The sequence below is a fragment of the Ranitomeya imitator genome, chromosome 5 (genome assembly GCF_032444005.1).
Source record: "Ranitomeya imitator isolate aRanImi1 chromosome 5, aRanImi1.pri, whole genome shotgun sequence".
NCBI lineage: Eukaryota > Metazoa > Chordata > Amphibia > Anura > Dendrobatidae > Ranitomeya > Ranitomeya imitator.
The window spans coordinates 569779094-569798359 of NC_091286.1; the positions used below are offsets into that span (position 1 = coordinate 569779094).

Sequence of the window (19266 nt, forward strand, 5' to 3'; positions counted from 1 at the left end):
CCAGAAAAGCTCAGACGACGCATCCGTCAAGCGCCTGTATTTTGCTTGAACCGTCTTTCTGTGCCGATAGTCCTTTTAAATTGACTGCCAGCACAGAACGACTGTTCAAACCAACCACTTCTAGCCTCATGGCGGAGCCAATCATTTAAGTGCACCCTCACACCTGCTTGTTTTGTTTTCCCTTAGTCTTCACCAAGTCCATTCTTCCATTGACAGCTCTGGCTTCATAGAACCAGAGAAGGGTGGGGATAGATGGAAATCAAGCAGGTGAGAAGGTATATTTAAACAATTGGCCCCGCCATGATGCACAGATTGCCGTACTTGGTTTGAACAGTCCTTTTGTGCCGATAGTCCCTTTAGAAATTTTTTTTTGCACTTATATACTTGTATGGATGATTGTAATCCAATACTGGGAAAAATAAGGCCGGAGTCACACTACAGCGAGATACGGCCGAGTCTCGCTGGTTAAAACCAAGCTCTGGCACCGGCACTCCGGAGCGGAGCATGCGGCTCCATGTATTGCTGTGCGGCCGCACGCTCCGCTCGAGTGCCGGTGCCAGAGCTTGGTTTTAACCAGCGAGACTCGGCCGTATTTCGCAGTGTGTGATCCCGGCCTAATAGTGCTTCTAGCAGACGGAGCGTCCATATGACAAACTGTTTTCCAATCAGCCCAATAATATTAAATTGGTCATTTTACAAGGTTACTTACAAGGTTTGAGAAGTGCTTGACGTGATCCGGAAGAGAGTCGGAGATTTTCCAGATGTAAGCTATGAAGAGAAGAGAAAAAATTATATGCCAGTAGTAGATTTCTAGATACATCGGCCACAAACCTCCCATTCTGCCCGGAGCAAAACTAGGTAAGGAAATCCAAGAAAAGTGAAGCGCATTAAAGGGAACCTGTTGTGTCATTTTAGGCATTTAAACTGTCCCCAGTACATGATTAGTGAAGCACGCACACTGAAGGTATGTGTAGTACCCAGCTTCACTGACTGTCAGCACATGCGCACTGAAGGTATGTGTAGTACCCAGCTTCACTGTCAGCGCACGCAAGGCATGCGTAGTACCCAGCTTCACTGTCAGCGCACGCAAGGTATGTGTAGTACCCAGCTTCACTGTCAGCGCACGCGCACTGAAGGTATGTGTAGTACCCAGCTTCACTGTCAGCGCACGCGCACTGAAGGTATGTGTAGTACCCAGCTTCACTGTCAGCGCACGCAAGGTATGTGTAGTACCCAGCTTCACTGTCAGCGCACGCAAGGTATGTGTAGTACCCAGCTTCACTGTCAGCGCACGCAAGGTATGTGTAGTACCCAGCTTCACTGTCAGCGCACGCGCACTGAAGGTATGTGTAGTACCCAACTTCACTGTCAGCGCACGCGCACTGAAGGTATGTGTAGTACCCAGCTTCACTGTCAGCGCACGCAAGGTATGTGTAGTACCCAGCTTCACTGTCAGCGCACGCAAGGTATGTGTAGTACCCAGCTTCACTGTCAGCGCACGCAAGGTATGTGTAGTACCCAGCTTCACTGTCAGCGCACGCAAGGTATGTGTAGTACCCAGCTTCACTGTCAGCGCACGCAAGGTATGTGTAGTACCCAGCTTCACTGTCAGCGCACGCAAGGTATGTGTAGTACCCAGCTTCACTGTCAGCGCACGCAAGGTATGTGTAGTACCCAGCTTCACTGACTGTGAGTCAGTCGGGGAGCTGCTTGTCACGGCACAAGCGCGGCTCCCTGACCGACACTACACAAGCGCTGGGTTTCAATTGGGATTCAAGCGATGTCCGCACAACCCCGGGATCATAACTCAAATTGCGTGGGCAGCAACAACCATGACTAAAGGAAACTAAGTACACCCCCATGACTAAATGAGCAAGTACGATCTAACTATATAAAGTGCTTTATGCACATGATTACAGCACCGATTTTTATTTAAAAAAAAAACCCACCGTGTTAGTGATGCACATTGCATCACTAACAACGCACTGCGAACAGTTTAGATGCTAAACACGACATGACCGTTCCCTTTAAGCATTTATAGGATCCCAATTGTTGGGTGGGTGCACACACACGATGTGAATTCAAGGAGAAAAAATGGTGGATGTTGCATTGCCAAAGGTAAAATGCCATTGAAGAATGCAGCCCAGTAAGATCCACAGTGCGGCCGGATGAGCGGGGACAGATCGCAGGCTCCGAGCAGTGCTCAGAAGGCAAAACTACAAATCCCATGGAGGCCGTGACAGCGTCTACACCACGTCCCCTTATAAAGACCCTGTCCGGCAGATGATGGCAGCCATGGCGTATATAAGAGATGGGGCAGCTAGGCCGCATCCCCGGTGACACCTCTGCAGGTGGAGGACACAGCGCTGCGGGCACTGAGCGGACCCCGCTCCTCCCATGACAGCGGAGCCGCTCCCCGGCTGCCCTCCTCACCTCCAAGCTGTCGCGGTCACCTCTGGCTCAGGACGCCGCAGTCTCTCTCCAGTCTCCACAGGATCCGCGTCCGGATTTTTCCTTTCTTTGGGGACACTGCGCAGTAACAACCTACGGGCCCCTGACGTCACTTCCGGATGGGGGGCCCTGCATCTCCCGCCCCGTGGTCTGAGTGGGTATAAGGAGGCGGGGTGAGAAGAGGGCTGGTCACGTGGGGTGTAATGTTGGAGTCGGTCACTGAAAGCGAATGTGTCGCTTCTGTGCAGCGCGTAGTGTCTGTAACTACCGTAGTGTCTGTGGAGTGTGTGTAATTACCGTAGTGTCTGTGGAGGGTGGGTGTAATTACCGTAGTGTCTGTGGAGGGTGGGTGTAATTACCGTAGTGTCTGTGCAGGGTGTGTGTAATTACCGTAGTGTCTGTGGAGGGTGGGTGTAATTACCGTAGCTCTGTGGAGGGTGTGTGTAATTACCGTAGTGTCTGTGGAGTGTGTGTATTTACCGTAGTGTCTGTGGAGGGTGGGTGTAATTACCGTAGTGTCTGTGGAGGGTGTGTGTAATTACCGTAGTGTCTGTGGAGTGTGTGTAATTACCGTAGTGTCTGTGGAGTGTGTGTATTTACCGTAGTGTCTGTGGAGGGTGGGTGTAATTACCGTAGTGTCTGTGGAGGGTGTGTAATTACCGTAGTGTCTGTGGAGTGTGTGTAATTACCGTAGTGTCTGTGGAGTGTGTGTATTTACCGTAGTGTCTGTGGAGGGTGGGTGTAATTACCGTAGTGTCTGTGGAGGGTGTGTGTAATTACCGTAGCTCTGTGGAGGGTGTGTGTAATTACCGTAGTGTCTGTGGAGTGTGTGTAATTACCGTAGTGTCTGTGGAGTGTGTGTATTTACCGTAGTGTCTGTGGAGGGTGGGTGTAATTACCGTAGTGTCTGTGGAGGGTGTGTGTAATTACCGTAGCTCTGTGGAGGGTGTGTGTAATTACCGTAGTGTCTGTGGAGGGTGTGTAATTACCGTAGTGTCTGTGGACGGTGTGTGTAATTACCGTAGTGTCTGTGGAGTGTGTGTAATTACCGTAGTGTCTGTGGAGGGTGGGTGTAATTACCGTAGCTCTGTGGAGGGTGTGTGTAATTACCGTAGTGTCTGTGGAGTGTGTGTAATTACCGTAGTGTCTGTGGAGTGTGTGTAATTACCGTAGTGTCTGTGGAGGGTGGGTGTAATTACCGTAGTGTCTGTGGAGGGTGGGTGTAATTACCGTAGTGTCTGTGGAGGGTGTGTGTAATTACCGTAGTGTCTGTGGACGGTGTGTGTAATTACCGTAGTGTCTGTGGAGGGTGTGTGTAATTACCGTAGTGTCTGTGGACGGTGTGTGTAATTACCGTAGTGTCTGTGGACGGTGTGTGTAATTACCGTAGTGTCTGTGGACGGTGTGTGTAATTACCGTAGTGTCTGTGGAGGGTGGGTGTAATTACCGTAGTGTCTGTGGAGGGTGGGTGTAATTACCGTAGTGTCTGTGGAGGGTGGGTGTAATTACCGTAGTGTCTGTGGACGGTGTGTGTAATTACCGTAGTGTCTGTGGAGGGTGTGTGTAATTACCGTAGTGTCTGTGGAGGGTGGGTGTAATTACCGTAGTGTCTGTGGAGGGTGGGTGTAATTACCGTAGTGTCTGTGGAGGGTGGGTGTAATTACCGTAGTGTCTGTGGAGCGTGTGTGTAATTACCGTAGTGTCTGTGGAGGGTGTGTGTAATTACCGTAGTGTCTGTGGAGGGTGTGTGTAATGAACGTTGTGTCTGCTGTCTGTGGCATCGGAGTACAGGGCGGCAGCGTTACCTGTCTGTGTGTAGTGCCTGTGACATGGTGTACTCTGCACATGTGGTGTGTGTAGTGCCTGTGACGTGGTGTACTCTGCACATGTGGTGGGTGTAGTGCCTGTGACGTGGTGTACTCTGCACATGTGGTGTGTATGTGTAGTGCCTGTGGCATGGTGTACTCTGCACATGTGGTGTGTGTAGTGCCTGTGGCATGGTATACTCTGCTCGTGTGTGTAGTGCCTGTGGCATGGTATACTCTGCTCATGTGGTGTGTGTAGTGCCTGTGACATGGTGTACTCTGCACATGTGGTGTATGTAGTGCCTGTGACATGGTGTACTCTGCACATGTGGTGTGTTAGTGCCTGTGGCATGGGGTACTCTGTTCATGTGGTGTGTGTAGTGCCTGTGACATGGTGTACTCTGCACGTGTAGTGCCTGTGACGTGGTGTACTCTGCACATGTGGTGTGTGTGTAGTGCCTGTGGCATGGTGTACTCTGCACATGTGGTGTGTGTGTAGTGCCTGTGGCATGGTATACTCTGCTCGTGTGTGTAGTGCCTGTGACATGGTGTACTCTGCACATGTGGTGTGTGTAGTGCCTGTGGCATGGTATACTCTGCTCGTGTGTGTAGTGCCTGTGGCATGGTATACTCTGCTCATGTGGTGTGTCTAGTGTCTGTGACATGGTGTACTGTGCACATGTGGTGTATGTAGTGCCTGTGACATGGTGTACTCTGCACATGTGGTGTGTAGTGCCTGTGGCATGGTGTACTCTGTTCATGTGGTGTGTAGTGCCTGTGACATGGTGTACTCTGCACGTGTAGTGCCTGTGACTTGGTGTACTCTGCACATGTGGTGTGTGTGTAGTGCCTGTGGCATGGTGTACTCTGCACATGTGGTGTGTGTGTAGTGCCTGTGGCATGGTATACTCTTCTCGTGTGTGTAGTGCCTGTGACATGGTGTACTCTGCTCGTGTGTGTAGTACCTGTGGCATGGTATACTCTGTTCGTGTGTGTAGTGCCTGTGACATGGTGTACTCTGCTCATGTGGTGTGTGTAGTGCCTGTGACATGGTGTACTCTGCACATGTGGTGTGTGTAGTACCTGTGACATGGTGTACTCTGCTCATATGGTGTGTAGTGCCTGTGACATGGTGTACTCTGCACATGTCGTGTGTGTAGTGCCTGTGACGTGTACTCTGCAGATGTGGTGGGTGTAGTGCCTGTGACGTGGTGTACTCTGCACATGTGGTGTGTGTGTGTAGTGCCTGTGGCATGGTGTACTCTGCACATGTGGTGTGTGTAGTGCCTGTGGCATGGTATACTCTGCTCATGTGTGTGTAGTGCCTGTGGCATGGTGTACTCTGCTCATGTGGTGTGTGTAGTGCCTGTGACATGGTGTACTCTGCACGTGTAGTGCCTGTGATGTGGTGTACTCTGCACATGTGGTGGGTGTAGTGCCTGTGACGTGGTGTACTCTGCACATGTGGTGTGTGTAGTGCCTGTGGCATGGTGTACTCTGCACATGTGGTGTGTGTAGTGCCTGTGGCATGGTATACTCTGCTCGTGTGTGTAGTGCCTGTGACATGGTGTACTCTGCTTGTGTGTGTAGTGCCTGTGGCATGGTATACTCTGCTCGTGTGTGTAGTGCCTGTGACATGGTGTACCCTGCTCATGTGGTGTGTGTAGTGCCTGTGACATGGTGTACTCTGCTCATGTAGTGTGTGTAGTGCCTGTGACATGGTGTACTCTGCACATGTGGTGTGTAGTACCTGTGACATGGTGTACTCTGCTCATGTGGTGTGTAGTGCCTGTGACATGGTGTACTCTGCACATGTCGTGTGTGCAGTGCCTGTGACGTGTACTCTGCACATGTGGTGGGTGTAGTGCCTGTGACATGGTGTACTCTGCACGTGTGGTGTGTGTGTGTGTAGTGCCTGTGGCATGGTGTACTCTGCACATGTGGTGTGTGTACTGCCTGTGGCATGGTATACTCTGCTCGTGTGTGTAGTGCCTGTGACATGGTGTACTCTGCATATGTGGTGTGTGTGTAGTGCCTGTGACATGGTGTACTCTGCTCGTGTGTGTAGTACCTGTGACATGGTGTACTCTGCACATGTGTGTGTGTAGTGCCTGTGGCATGGTATACTCTGCTCGTGTGTGTAGTGCCTGTGACATGGTGTACTCTGCATATGTGGTGTGTGTGTAGTGCCTGTGACATGGTATACTCTGCTCATGTGGTGTGTGTAGTGCCTGTGACGTGGTGTACTCTGCTCATGTGGTGTATGTAGTGCCTGTGACGTGGTGTACTCTGCTCATGTGGTGTATGTAAAAAAGAACCTACAGCTCTGGCAAAAATTAAGAGACCACTGCAAAATTTTCACTTTGTCTGATTTTTCTCTTTATAGGTATATTTTTGAGTAAAATGTAAATTGCGCTTTTACGCTATAAACTACTGACAACATGTCTCCGAATTTCCAAGCACTAAATTTTTTATTTATTTTCAGAAAATGAGAAATGATCAAAATAACAAAAAAATGTATTGCTTGCAGACCTCTAAATGATGCTAGCAAAACAAGTTCATAATCATTAGAAACAACATTTCTAATGTTTTAACTCGGGAAGAGTTCAGAAATCAATATTTTCTGGAATAACCATGATTTTTAATCACAGCTATCATGCATCTTGGCATGCTTTCCACCAGTCTTTCACACTGCTTTTGGGTGACCTTATGCCACTCCTGGTACAAAAATGTAAGCAGTTCTTTGTTTTATGGCTTTGATTACATTCCAGATGTTTTACTTGGGTTCAGGTCTGGAGATTGGGCTGGCCATGACAGGGATTTGATGTGGTGGTTCTTCATCCACATATTGATTGACCTAGCTGTGTGGCATGGCGCAATGTCCTGCTAAACAGTCCTCAGAGTTGGGGAACATTGCCTGAGCAGAAGGAATCAACTGTTTCTCCTGTCACCTTTCACGACAGTCACCTTGGGGGAAGTCTCCCTGCCCTAATGGGGGACAGGAAACACAAAGAGGTTAAATACCCCCCCCCCTCCATTCCTGCTATTTCCAATGTTTTTCCTGTCCCCAAGTGGGGCATGAAGAGGTCCTCAGGTGCGGCCGCCAAGCAGAGCCCTAGAAGAGCGTTACCTTAGAAACCGGGCAGTCCGAGGTCGGTGGTTTGCTTCTCTCCTCCTCCAGGTGGCTGCTCCCGTCTCCATGTTCATGCGACTCTGGACCCCCTTCCCGCCCCTCCCGCACCTCCTCGGGAGGTAAAGCAGGGCGGTGATGTGCGGCCAGGGTCCTCCTTGAGCTCCCTGGTGTCCTCTCCAGAGCTGAATCCAAAGCACTGGAAATGACGTCGGTGCGCGCATCGGAAGTGATGGTGGCGTGCACTTCCGGTTTCGCATGTCGATGGCCCATACTGAAACCGCGCGCTGCTTGCAGCCAGGGCCCGGATATGTTCACCACTACAAGGGTCGTTCCTGGGATCCTCCCTGCGGACCATGGGAGGAGGAGCACACAACTGACGCTGGACCTCGATGTCTTCATATCCTGGTCGGGAGCCTCCAGGTAAGATACAGAGTCTCTGTCTTGTGTGACGGGTGACACTGACCATGAACGGCGACAAACCCAAAGCTGCATCTGCAGATGGCAGCGTTCACACTCCTACCGAGAGTAGCGGGGTCGGTCCTTCACTGTCCGGGCTTGATACCTATGGGTCACTTAGTATACCTTCTCTCTCTTTTAGGGAGAAAAGGTCCCTGCCCCAAAGAACAAACCCATGCGCAAGTGTGGTGTTTGTGGTTCCAGGCTCCCGTCCGCTTACAAGAAGACCTTATGCCAACCCTGCACAGATGACATTTTAAGTGCCGAGCAGCCCTCTCTCCTGGACAGTATTAAAACTCTCATCAAGCAGGTGCAAACCTCCATGGCAGCCCTTTCCCAGTCCCCAGTGCCACATCCCCTTCCCCCTAAAAAGAGGAAATTGGCTCCGACTGAGACTGACTCTGACTCGGGTGAAATTCATACCTCAGGGTCAGAAGATATTTGGGAAAATGAGGGCTCCACATCTACCCCTACGCCTGATAATAAGAAATACTATTTCTCTTCTGAGGATATGGAAGAGCTGGTTTCCATAGTGAGAAACACCATGGGGGTGGAGGAAGTAGAGGTGAAACACTCAATTCAGGATGAGATGTTTGGGGGGCTTAAACCAAGGGGTAAAAAAGGGTTTCCGGTTCATGAAAATGTCCAAAACCTTATATTTCAGGAATGGTCTTCCCCAGAGAAGGGACTTAGCGTACCCTCGGAATTAAGGAATCGCTTTCCCCTTGAAGGCGACAATTCTATTTGGGAAATCCCTAGAGTGGGCATCCAGGCAATAGCGCTGCTATCATGAGGCAAGTTGAATACTTTGCTTGAAGCGGCGGAGCATTCCTAAACACGGGACAGCAGAGCGGCAGTCAGAAGTTAGAACACGTGGTGCCGACTCTCCCTGCAATCCCTGCTCTGACACTTGCTGACACAGTGCAGACAGTGTCACAAACAAGGTAACCTGTGCCCAGTGGCAGGAGAGGTGATTCACTGTTACCACCCGGCCTGGGTTGAGGTGCAGAGGCGGTGCCCTGTCTCCTGATTTGCTGGCTGCTGTGCTGGGAGTCGGACACACATTGCTGGCCGACTTGAAGCAGTAAGCGGCAGCAGTAAGTAACTAAAAAACAATTCGAATCGCCACCACCCCACCCCCCACATGCTAGTGAGTGTCGTTCGTGAACGAGCCCATACAAAGAGCCGGCTCCCTGCTGCTGTGAATCAAAGGAGTTGGCTCTGCAGTGTGAGTTTTTTTTTTTTATTTCTTGGCTGGTGCCTGCAGCTTATCAGACTGTGACTCGTGGGAGGAGAGAAGTAGCTGTGGACTGTGTGTGAGCACTGGAGAAATGGTGCAGACAAGCACAGGACAGGGTGGATGGGAAAATAAAGTAAAGGGCTATTGTTAACCCATAAGTGCCCCTAGACTGCAAGCATTAGGGTATGTTTCCACGTTCAGGAAGCGCTGCGTGTTTGACGCTGCATAGAGCCGCAGCGTCAAACACGCAGCGTCCAGATGTTACAGCATAGTGGAGGGGATTTCATGAAATCCCGTCTCCACTATGCGGTAAAACACGCAGGTGGCAGACCCGCGTAAACGGACATGCGGCGCGTCTTTTCAGAATGCAGCATGTCTGTATACAATGCGGCAGCACTCCGTTGCCGCGCCGTAAATGTACCATAGACTATCATTAGATGCAATAAAATCGCATCTAATGATTAGTCACATGCGTAGAAACTGCATAAATGCAGCTTACTACGCATGTCTACCGGCTCACCTGTCCCGCCGCCGGAAGTCCCTCGTCCACTGCAGATCTCGTCATAACTCATTGCGAGAACTGCCGTGCACGTGACCAGGACTTATCTCCGGTCACTAGTCTGGTTCTCGCAAACAGCTGATTGTGAGAACGCTGCAGTGTAGGTGATCGCTGGAGAGTTATCTCCGGCGATCATCTACCGGCTCTGCTACATCTAGTTGTCAGGCATCCAGATGTATTCCTGGATTTATTTGTACCGATTTTACTACGTGGGGGGGCGCCGTTTTGCAGTTCGCCTCAGGCAGCAGAAATGCTAGTTTCACCCCTGCATCCAGGTCTCTAAAATAACCAAGAAAAGGTCCCTCCCCTTTAAGGATTCTTCCCAATTAAAAGATCCTATGGATCGCAAAATAGCCACCTGAAAAAATCCTGGGAGTCCTCTGCGAACCTGATCAAAACAAATATAGCTTCTAACTGCGTCGCCAGATCCCTTTTTCTCTGGCTTCACAAATTGGAAGAACACCTCAAGGGACCTCAAGAGAAGAGATCCTTCACTCCCTTCTCCAAAAGGCGATGCATTTTTTAGCCGATGCCTCAGGAGAGTCGGGTGGCAGCAAAATCCTTGGTCCTCTCTAATTCTGCTATGAGAGCCCTTTGGCTAAAATCGTGGTGGGATCATCACCTCTGAGACTAAACTTTGTGGCATTCCCTTCCAGGGACACCACGTGTTTGGTCCAGTCTTGGATGATATCCTTGAAAAAGCTTTGGATAAGAAGAAATCGCTTCCCGAGCAGAAATTTACTAGGAAACGTTTTTTTCGTCCCCCTCGTGAACAGTCCTCCCAGAAGGAATTCAGGGAAAAGGGTAAAACTGGATGGTGGAGCTACCCGAAGGGGGGTAGAGGCAGAAACATCCTTGTCCCTCAGCAACAACAGACCCAGGACAAACAGTGACTCTCCAGCGGGGGGCCGACTCTCGGATTTCCTTGCCCAATGGCAGTCCATATCCACAAACCAGTGGATCCTTCACACCATACAATTTGGGCTGAAGTTGGAGTTCGAGAGTCCCCCCCAATGTCTGAGGATTACCCCGTTACAGACTCCAGACATCCAAAATTCCTGCCTCCTACAAATACAAGATCTCTTGCGAGAAAAAGTAATTTCTCAGGTACCCCATGAGGAGGTAGGCAGAGGCCATTATTCTCACCTATTCCTCATAAGGAAACCCTCCGGAAAATGCAGGGTCATCATAAATTTAAAACCCCTAAACCAATTCATCAAATACCGGAGGTTCAAGATGGAGTCGATCAAGACGGCAATGCCTCTGATTGGACAAGACTGGGTGATGGCTACGATAAACCTGAGGAATACTACTACCATGTTCCGATCATAGGATGTTCCTCAGGTTCGCAGTCTCCCACAACCAAAGGGATCACCCATTTTTAATTCAACACGCTTCCATTCTGCGTCTCCTCAGCACCGAGAGTGTTTTCAGAGATCATGAGGGAAGCCGTTATCTTTATCCGTCTCCAGTGAATATGCGTCGTTCCATATTTGGACGACTTCCTCATAGTTGCTCCATCGACACATCGGCTGAATAAGGACGTGTTAAAAACTCTGGAGATCCTCGAATCCCTAGGCTGGATCCCAAATCTTCAGAAATCAGACCTCCACCCTTCCCAAAGGAAGAAATTTCTGGGGATTCTCCTAGACTCGGGGAAAAAAGGACATTCTTCCTTCCCGAGGATCGTCAGCACGACCTTTGCCAGAAGATCTCCAAATTCAAACAACTGAGGTCACCAACCTTGAGAGAGACCATGTCGATTCTGGGATCCCTGATTCATGTATTCTGGCAGTATCCTGGGCTCAGGCGCACACTCGAACCCTTCAATTCCACGTCCTTCTATACTCGCGAAGGTATCACAATGTGCTGCCCAGGAAAATTCCGCTTCTCAGACATTTGAAGTCGGCTCTCTCCTGGTGGTTGAATTGCCAAAACCTACGGCTGGGGGAGAGCTGGGATCAGCTTCCCCTAAAAATACTATGTACAGATGCCAGCCGAAGAGGTTGGGGAGCTGTGGTGGAGGAAACATTTTCAGGGACTATGGTCCCTGGACATAAGATCCAGATCTTTGAACCTGAGAGAACTAAAGGCAGTAAAGGAAGCACTGATAGCCGCTTTACCGCTAATCCAAAGTCATCATGTTCGAGTCTACTCAGACAATGTAACAACGGTAGCCTACCTTCGACACCAAGGGGGCACGAAGTATGACAGCTTTAAACTAATCGCGGAAAGGATATTTATCTGGGCAGAGAAACATCTGTTGTCCATCTCGGCAATACATCTTAAGGGTTCAGACAACGCTCAGGCGGACTTCCTGATCAGGAGGGATGTCAATCTGGGAGAATGGTGCCTGAATGAAGTGGTCTTCCTATCCCTGACCGCGAGATGGGGGGGTGCCCAGAGGTCGATTTGTTTGAAAATGCTCAGAATGCAAAAACAAAAACCTTTTTCTCCCTCAGTCCTGCTTATGGAGCTCGGGGTGTAGATGCTTTCGCCCATCCATGGAATTTCAGTTTGGCCTACGCCTTCCCACCTATCCCTATGTTGGCGAAAACGCTACAGAAAATCCGGTTGGACCAGGTCACAACGATCCTAATTTCTCCAATGTGGCAAGGGTGCAGCTGGTACAGCGCGTTGAGGGACATGGCATTAGAAGGTCCCTTATTTGTACCCCAGATGACCGACCTCCTTTGTCAGGGTCCCCTACGTTACCCAGACTTAACCCCTTAATCCCATATGACGTACTATCCCGTCGAGGTGGGGTGGGCCTTAATTCCCACCGACGGGATAGTACGTCATAGGCGATCGGCCGCGCTCACGGGGAGAGCGCGGCCGATCGCGGCCGGCTGTCAGCTGACTATCACAGCTGACATCCGGCACTATGTGCCAGGAGCGGTCACGGACCTCTCCCGGCACATTAACCCCCGGCACACCGCGATCAAACATGATCGCGGTGTGCCGGCGGTACAGGAAAGCATCGCGCAGGGAGGGGGCTCCCTGCGTGCTTCCTTGAGACGATCGGTACAAGGTGATGTGCTCACCTTGTACCGAGCGTCTTCTCCCTGCAGTCCCCGGATCCAAAATGGCCGCAGGGCTGCATCTGGGTCCTGCAGGGAGTACTTCCAGGTCAGGAGCAGGCTGCAGCTGCAGCTCTGTAAGCCTGCAGCGATGAGTGAGATCGCCGATCTTACAGAGTGCTATGCAAACTGTGAGATCGGCGATCTGTGATGTCCCCCCCTGGGACAAAGTAAAAACAGTAAAAAAAAAAAAATCCACATGTGTAAAAAAAATTTAAAAAAAAATTACTAAATAAATTAAAAAAATATATATTATTCCCATAAATACATTTCTTTATCTAAAAAAAACAAAAAAGACAATAAAAGTACACATATTTAGTATCGCCGCGTCCGTAACGACCCATCCTATAAAACTGTCCCACTAGTTAACCCCTTCAGTGAACACCGTAAGAAAAAAAAAAACGAGCTAAAAAACAACGCTTTATTATCATACCACCGAACAAAAAGTGGAATAACACGTGATCAAAAAGACGGATGTAAATAACCATGGTATCGCTGAAAACGTCATCTTGTCCCGCAAAAATCGAGCTGCCACAAAGCATAATAAGCAAAAAATTAAAAAAGTTATAGTCCTGAGAATAAAGCGATGCCAAAATAATAATTTTTTCTATAAAATAGCTTTTATCGTATAAAAGCGCCAAAATATAAAAAAGATATAAATGAGATATCGCTGTAATCGTACTGACCCGACAAATAAAACTGCTTTATCAATTTTACCAAGCGCGGAACGGTATAAACGCCTCCCCCAAAAGAAATTCATGAATAGCTGGTTTTTGGTCATTCTGCCTCACAAAAATCGGAATAAAAAGTGATCAAAAACTGTCACATGTCCAAAAATGTTACCAATAAAAACGTCAACTCGTCCCGCAAAAAACAAGACCTCAGATGACTCTGTGGACCAAAATATGGAAAAATTATAGGTCTCAGAATGTGGAGACGCAAAAACTTTTTTGCTATAAAAAAGCGTCTTTTAGTGTGTGACAGCTGCCAATCATAAAAATCCGATATAAAAAACGCTATAAAAGTAAATCAAACCCCCCTTCATCACCCCCTTAGTTAGGGAAAAATAATAAAATTAAAAAAATTTATTTATTTCCATTTTCCCATCAGGGCTAGTGTTGGGGCTAGGGTTAGGGCTAGGGTTGGGGCTAGGGTTGAGGCTGGGGTTAGGGCTAGGGTTAGGGTTGGGGCTAGGGTTAGGGTTGGGGCTAGGTTAGGGTTAGGGTTGGGGTTAGGGTTTGGAGCTAAAGTTAGGGTTAGGGTTGGGGCTAAAGTTAGGGTTAGGGTTGGGGCTAAAGTTAGGGTTAGGGTTTGGATTATATTTACTGTTGGGATTGGGGTTGGGATTAGAGTTAGGGGTGTGTCAGGGTTAGGGGTGTGGTTAGGGTTACCGTTGGGATTAGGGTTAGGGGTGTTGTTGGATTAGGGTTTCAGGTAGAATTGGGGAGTTTCCACTATTTAGGCACATCAGGGGCTCTCCAAACGCGACATGGCGTCCGATCTCAATTCCAGCCAATTCTGCGTTGAAAAAGTAAAACAGTGCTCCTTCCCTTCCGAGCTCTCCGGTGCGCCCAAACAGGGGTTTACCCCCACATATGGGGTATCAGCGTACTCAGGACAAATTGGACAACAACTTTTGGGGTCTAAGTTCTCTTGTTATCCTTGGAAAAATAAAAATGTGAGGGGCTAAAAATCATTTTTGTGGGAAAAATAAGATTTTTTTTATTTTCGCGGCTCTGCGTTGTAAATTGCAGTGAAACACTTGGGGGTTCAAAGTTCTCACAACACATCTAGATAAGTTCCTTGGGGGGTCTAGTTTCCAATATGGGGTCACTTGTGGGGGGTTTCTACTGTTTGGGTACATCAGGGGCTCTGCAAATGCAACGTGACGCCTGCAGACCAATCCATCTAAGTCTGTATTCCAAATGGCACTCCTTCCCTTCCGAGCTCTGCCATGCGCCCAAACAGTGGTTCCCCCCCACATATGGGGTATCGGCGTACTCAGGACAAATTGGACAACAACTTTTGGGGTCCAATTTATCCTGTTACCCTTGTGAAAATACAAAACTGGGGGCTGAAAAATCATTTTTGTGAAAAAAAATTTTTTATTTTCACGGCTCTGCGTTATAAACTGTAGTGAAACACTTGGGGGTTCAAAGTTCTCACAACACATCTAGATAAGTTCCTTGGGGGGTCTAGTTTCCAATATGGGGTCACTTGTGGGGGGTTCTACTGTTTGGGTACATCAGGGGCTCTGCAAATGTAACGTCATGCCTGCAGACCAATCCATCTAAGTCTGTATTCCAAATGGCGCTCCTTTCCTTCCGAGCTCTGCAATGCGCCCAAACAGTGCTTCCCCCCCACATATGGGGTATCAGCGTACTCAGGACAAATTGGACAACAACTTTTGGGGTCCAATTTATCCTGTTACCCTTGTGAAAATACAAAACTGGGGACTAAAAAATTATTTTTGTGAAAAAAAAAAAGAATTTTTATTTTCACGGCTCTGCGTTATTAACTGTAGTGAAACACTTGGGGGCTCAAAGCTCTCAAAACACATCTAGATAAGTTCCTTAGGGGGTCTACTTTCCAAAATGGTGTCACTTGTGGGTGGTTTCAATGTTTAGGCACATCAGGGGCTCTCCAAACGCAACATGGCGTCCCATGTCAATTCCAGTCAATTTTGCATTGAAAAGTCAAACGGCGTTCCTTCCCTTCCGAGCTCTGCCATGCGCCCAAACAATGGTTTACACCCACATATGGTGTATCAGCGTACTCAGGACAAATTGCACAACAACTTTTGTGGTCTAATTTCTTCTCTTACCCTTGGGAAAATAAAAAATTGGGGGCAAAAAGATCATTTTTGTGAAAAAATATGATTTTTTATTTTTACGGCTCTGCATTATAAACTTCTATGAAGCACTTGTTGGGTCAAAGTGCTCACCACACATCTAGATAAGTTCCTCAAGGGGTCTACTTTCCAAAATGGTGTCACTTGTGGGGGGTTTCAATGTTTAGGCACATCAGGGGCTCTCCAAACGCAACATGGCGTCCCATCTCAATTCCAGTCAATTTTGCATTGAAAAGTCAAATGGCGCTCCTTTCCTTCCGAGCTCTGCCATGCGCCCAAACAGTGGTTTATCCCCACATATGGGGTATCAACGTACTCAGGACAAATTGTACAACAACTTTCGGGGTCCATTTTCTCCTGTTACCCTTGGTAAAATAAAACATATTGGAGCTGAAATAAATTTTGTGTGAAAAAAAGTTAAATGTTTATTTTTATTTAAACATTCCAAAAATTCCTGTAAAACACCTGAAGGGTTAATAAACTTCTTGAATGTGGTTTTGAGCACCTTGAGGGGTGCAGTTTTAGAATGGTGTCACACTTGGGTATTTTCTATCATATAGACCCCTCAAAATGACTTCAAATGAGATGTGGTCCCTAAAAAAAAATGGTGTTGTAAAAATGAGAAATTGCTGGTCAACTTTTAACACTTATAACTCCCTAACGAAAAAAAAATTTTGGTTCCAAAATTGTGCTGATGTAAAGTAGACATGTGGGAAATGTTACTTATTAAGTATTTTGCATGACATATCTCTGTGATTTAAGGGTATAAAAATTCAAAGTTGGAAAATTGCGAAATTTTCAAAATTTTCGCCAAATTTCCGTTTTTTTCTCAAATAAACACAAGTTATATCGAATAAATTTTACCACTACCATGAAGTACAATACGTCACGAGAAAACAGTGTCAGAATTGCCCAGATCCGTTGAAGCGTTCCAGAGTTATAATCTCATAAAGGGACAGTGGTCAGAATTGTAAAAATTGGCCCGGTCATTAACGTGCAAACCACCCTTGGGGCTTAAGGGGTTAAACCTAGTGGCTTGGCTACTGAAACCAGCATCCTAAAAGCCAGAGGTCTCTCAGACAGGGTAATCCAGACTCTTCAAAAGAGCAGGAAACCAGTGACGAATGCCATCTATGGCAAAGTGTGGAAAATTTTTTATTCCTGGTGTCTTCCCAATGTCCCTGACCCCTTTCACCCCAACATAGCTCAGGTCCTGGACGTCCTCCAGAAGGGGTTGGAGCTAGGTCTTCCCCAAGCACTCTGAAGGTTCAGATTTTTGCCCTTAGTTCCTTTTTTGACCAGGACCTGGCCGGGCACCGCTGGATCAAACGATTCATGACCTCCGCAAGCAGAATATGTCCTAGACTCCTTATCTGGCTTCCCCCTGGGATCTACATTTAGTACTCAACAGTCTAACCCAGGTTCCCTTCGAACCCTTGTCCTCAATATCTTTCAAAACCCTAACACTCAAGGCGGTTTTTCTGGTGGCAATTACCACGGCTAGACGCATAGGAAAATTGCAGGCCTTGTCAATACAAGAACCCTACCTATCTATAAACTCTGATAGTATAGTTTTGCGTTTGGACCCCGCCTTTATGCCCAAGATTGCCTCAGACTTCTATAGGTGTCAAGATATTGTGTTGCCCTCATTTTGTCCAAATCCTTCTAATTTTAAGGAAGAAAATTTCCACACTCTGGATGTCTGCATAGTGGTCCTTCATTACCTGGAACAATCCAAGGCTTGGAGGATTGACCAGAATCTTTTTATCCAGTTTTCAGGCCAAAATAAAGGAAAGAAGGCCGCTAAAAGCACAATTGCAAACTGGATCAACAATTTGTCTAGCATATTCGATAAAAGATCTTCCTCCTCCTGCTTCACTGAAGGCTCACTTTACCCGGTCGGTCTCTACATCATGGGCAGCAAGAGGGAGCGATTCATCTGAGCAGATATGTAGAGCCGCTGACATGGTCTTCTGTACATAACTTCACCAGACATTATAGACTGAGTTTCGACAGGGAGCTAACATTCGGCAGACGAGTTCTGCAAGCTGTGGTCCCTCCCTAAAGAAATCAGTGTTGGTATTACTCCAAGGTGACTGTCGTGGAAGGTGACTGGAGAAAACAGAATTAGTCTTATTCGGTTTCTATGAACCTTCCACGACAGCACTAATTTCCCTCCCTGTCTGATACTCCTATTGGATGATTCCTGCACTTTGGTGGTAACTATTCATGCTTGTGTGTCCAGAAAACACACTGGAGATAGCAGGAAGGGGAGAGTATTTAACCTCTTTGTGTTTCCTGTCCCCCATTAGGGCGGGGAGACATCCTCCAAGGTGACTGTCGTGGAAGGTTCCTAGAAACCGAATTACCGGTAAGACTAATTCTATTTTTTCCAGGATAACCTTGTATGTGGCTTGATTCATACGTCCTTCGCAAGGATTAACCTGTCCAATTCCAGCGTCGCTGAAGCATTCCCAGATCATCACCGATCCTCCACCAAATTTCACAGTGGGTGCAAGACACTGTGGCTTGTACACCTCTCCAGGTCTCCATCTAACCATTAGACCAGGTGTTGGGCAAAGCTGAAAATTAGACTCATCAGAGAACTCCAGTCCTCTATGGTCCATTCCTTATGGTCTTTGGCAAACTTCAGCCTGGCTCTCATAGTAACATAGTAACATAGTTAGTAAGGCCGAAAAAAGACATTTGTCCATCCAGTTCAGCCTATATTCCATCATAATAAATCCCCAGATCTACGTCCTTCTACAGAACCTAATTGTATGATACAATATTGTTCTGCTCCAGGAAGACATCCAGGCCTCTCTTGAACCCCTCGACTGAGTTCGCCATCACCACCTCCTCAGGCAAGCAATTCCAGATTCTCACTGTCCTAACAGTAAAGAATCCTTTTCTATGTTGGTGGAAAAACCTTCTCTCCTCCAGACGCAAAGAATGCCCCCTTGTGCCCGTCACCTTCCTTGGTATAAACAGATCCTCAGCGAGATATTTGTATTGTCCCCTTATATACTTATACATGGTTATTAGATTGCCCCTCAGTCATCTTTTTTCTAGACTAAATAATCCTAATTTCGCTAATCTATCTGGGTATTGTAGTTCTCCCATCCCCTTTATTAATTTTGTTGCCCTCCTTTGTACTCTCTCTAGTTCCATTATATCCTTCCTGAGCACCGGTGCCCAAAACTGGACACAGTACTCCATGTGCGGTCTAACTAGGGATTTGTACAGAGGCAGTATAATGCTCTCATCATGTGTATCCAGACCTCTTTTAATGCACCCCATGATCCTGTTTGCCTTGGCAGCTTCTCATTGATGAAAGGCTTTTTTCTAGCTTTATATGACTTGAGCCCTGCCTCTAGGAGCCTGTTACGAACTGTTCTTGCCGTGCACTGCACCCCAGCTGTTATTTTCCATTCCTTTTGTAGGTCACTTGATGTTATCCTGCAGCTGCTGAGTGATATTTGAATAAGATGACGGTCATCCCGGTCAGTGGAGAGTCGTTTTCACCCTCTGCCAGGCTGTAGCTTTGTTGGCCTCAATGTCTGCTGCTTGACCCTGTTGTAATGAACTGCCATCTTAGAAATTTTAAGGATAGAAGCAACATAACGCTCACTGTGTCCCTCTACTAGTAAAGTCAGAATTGAGCCCTTCTTTTCCTCACTCAAGACTTTTA

General features: G+C 47.7%; 1 protein-coding gene across 7 annotated transcripts in view; it reads right to left on the reverse strand.

Annotated features, from left to right (window-relative positions):
* The window catches only part of FAM168B (family with sequence similarity 168 member B), a 49952-nt gene extending 47154 nt beyond the window's left edge, over positions 1 to 2798 (reverse strand). For 3 of the 7 annotated variants that reach the window (XM_069727787.1, XM_069727789.1, XM_069727785.1), the window contains exons 1-2: positions 2454 to 2575; positions 710 to 768 (exon numbers count right to left, since the gene is read on the reverse strand). The gene's annotated coding sequence lies outside the window, so the exon portion shown is untranslated. Of the gene's footprint in view, positions 1 to 709; positions 769 to 2433 lie in introns of all 7 variants that reach the window. The other 4 variants (XM_069727791.1, XM_069727786.1, XM_069727788.1 and 1 more) reach the window with 3 other exon arrangements.
* Between the last annotated feature and the right edge of the window lie 16468 nt (positions 2799 to 19266).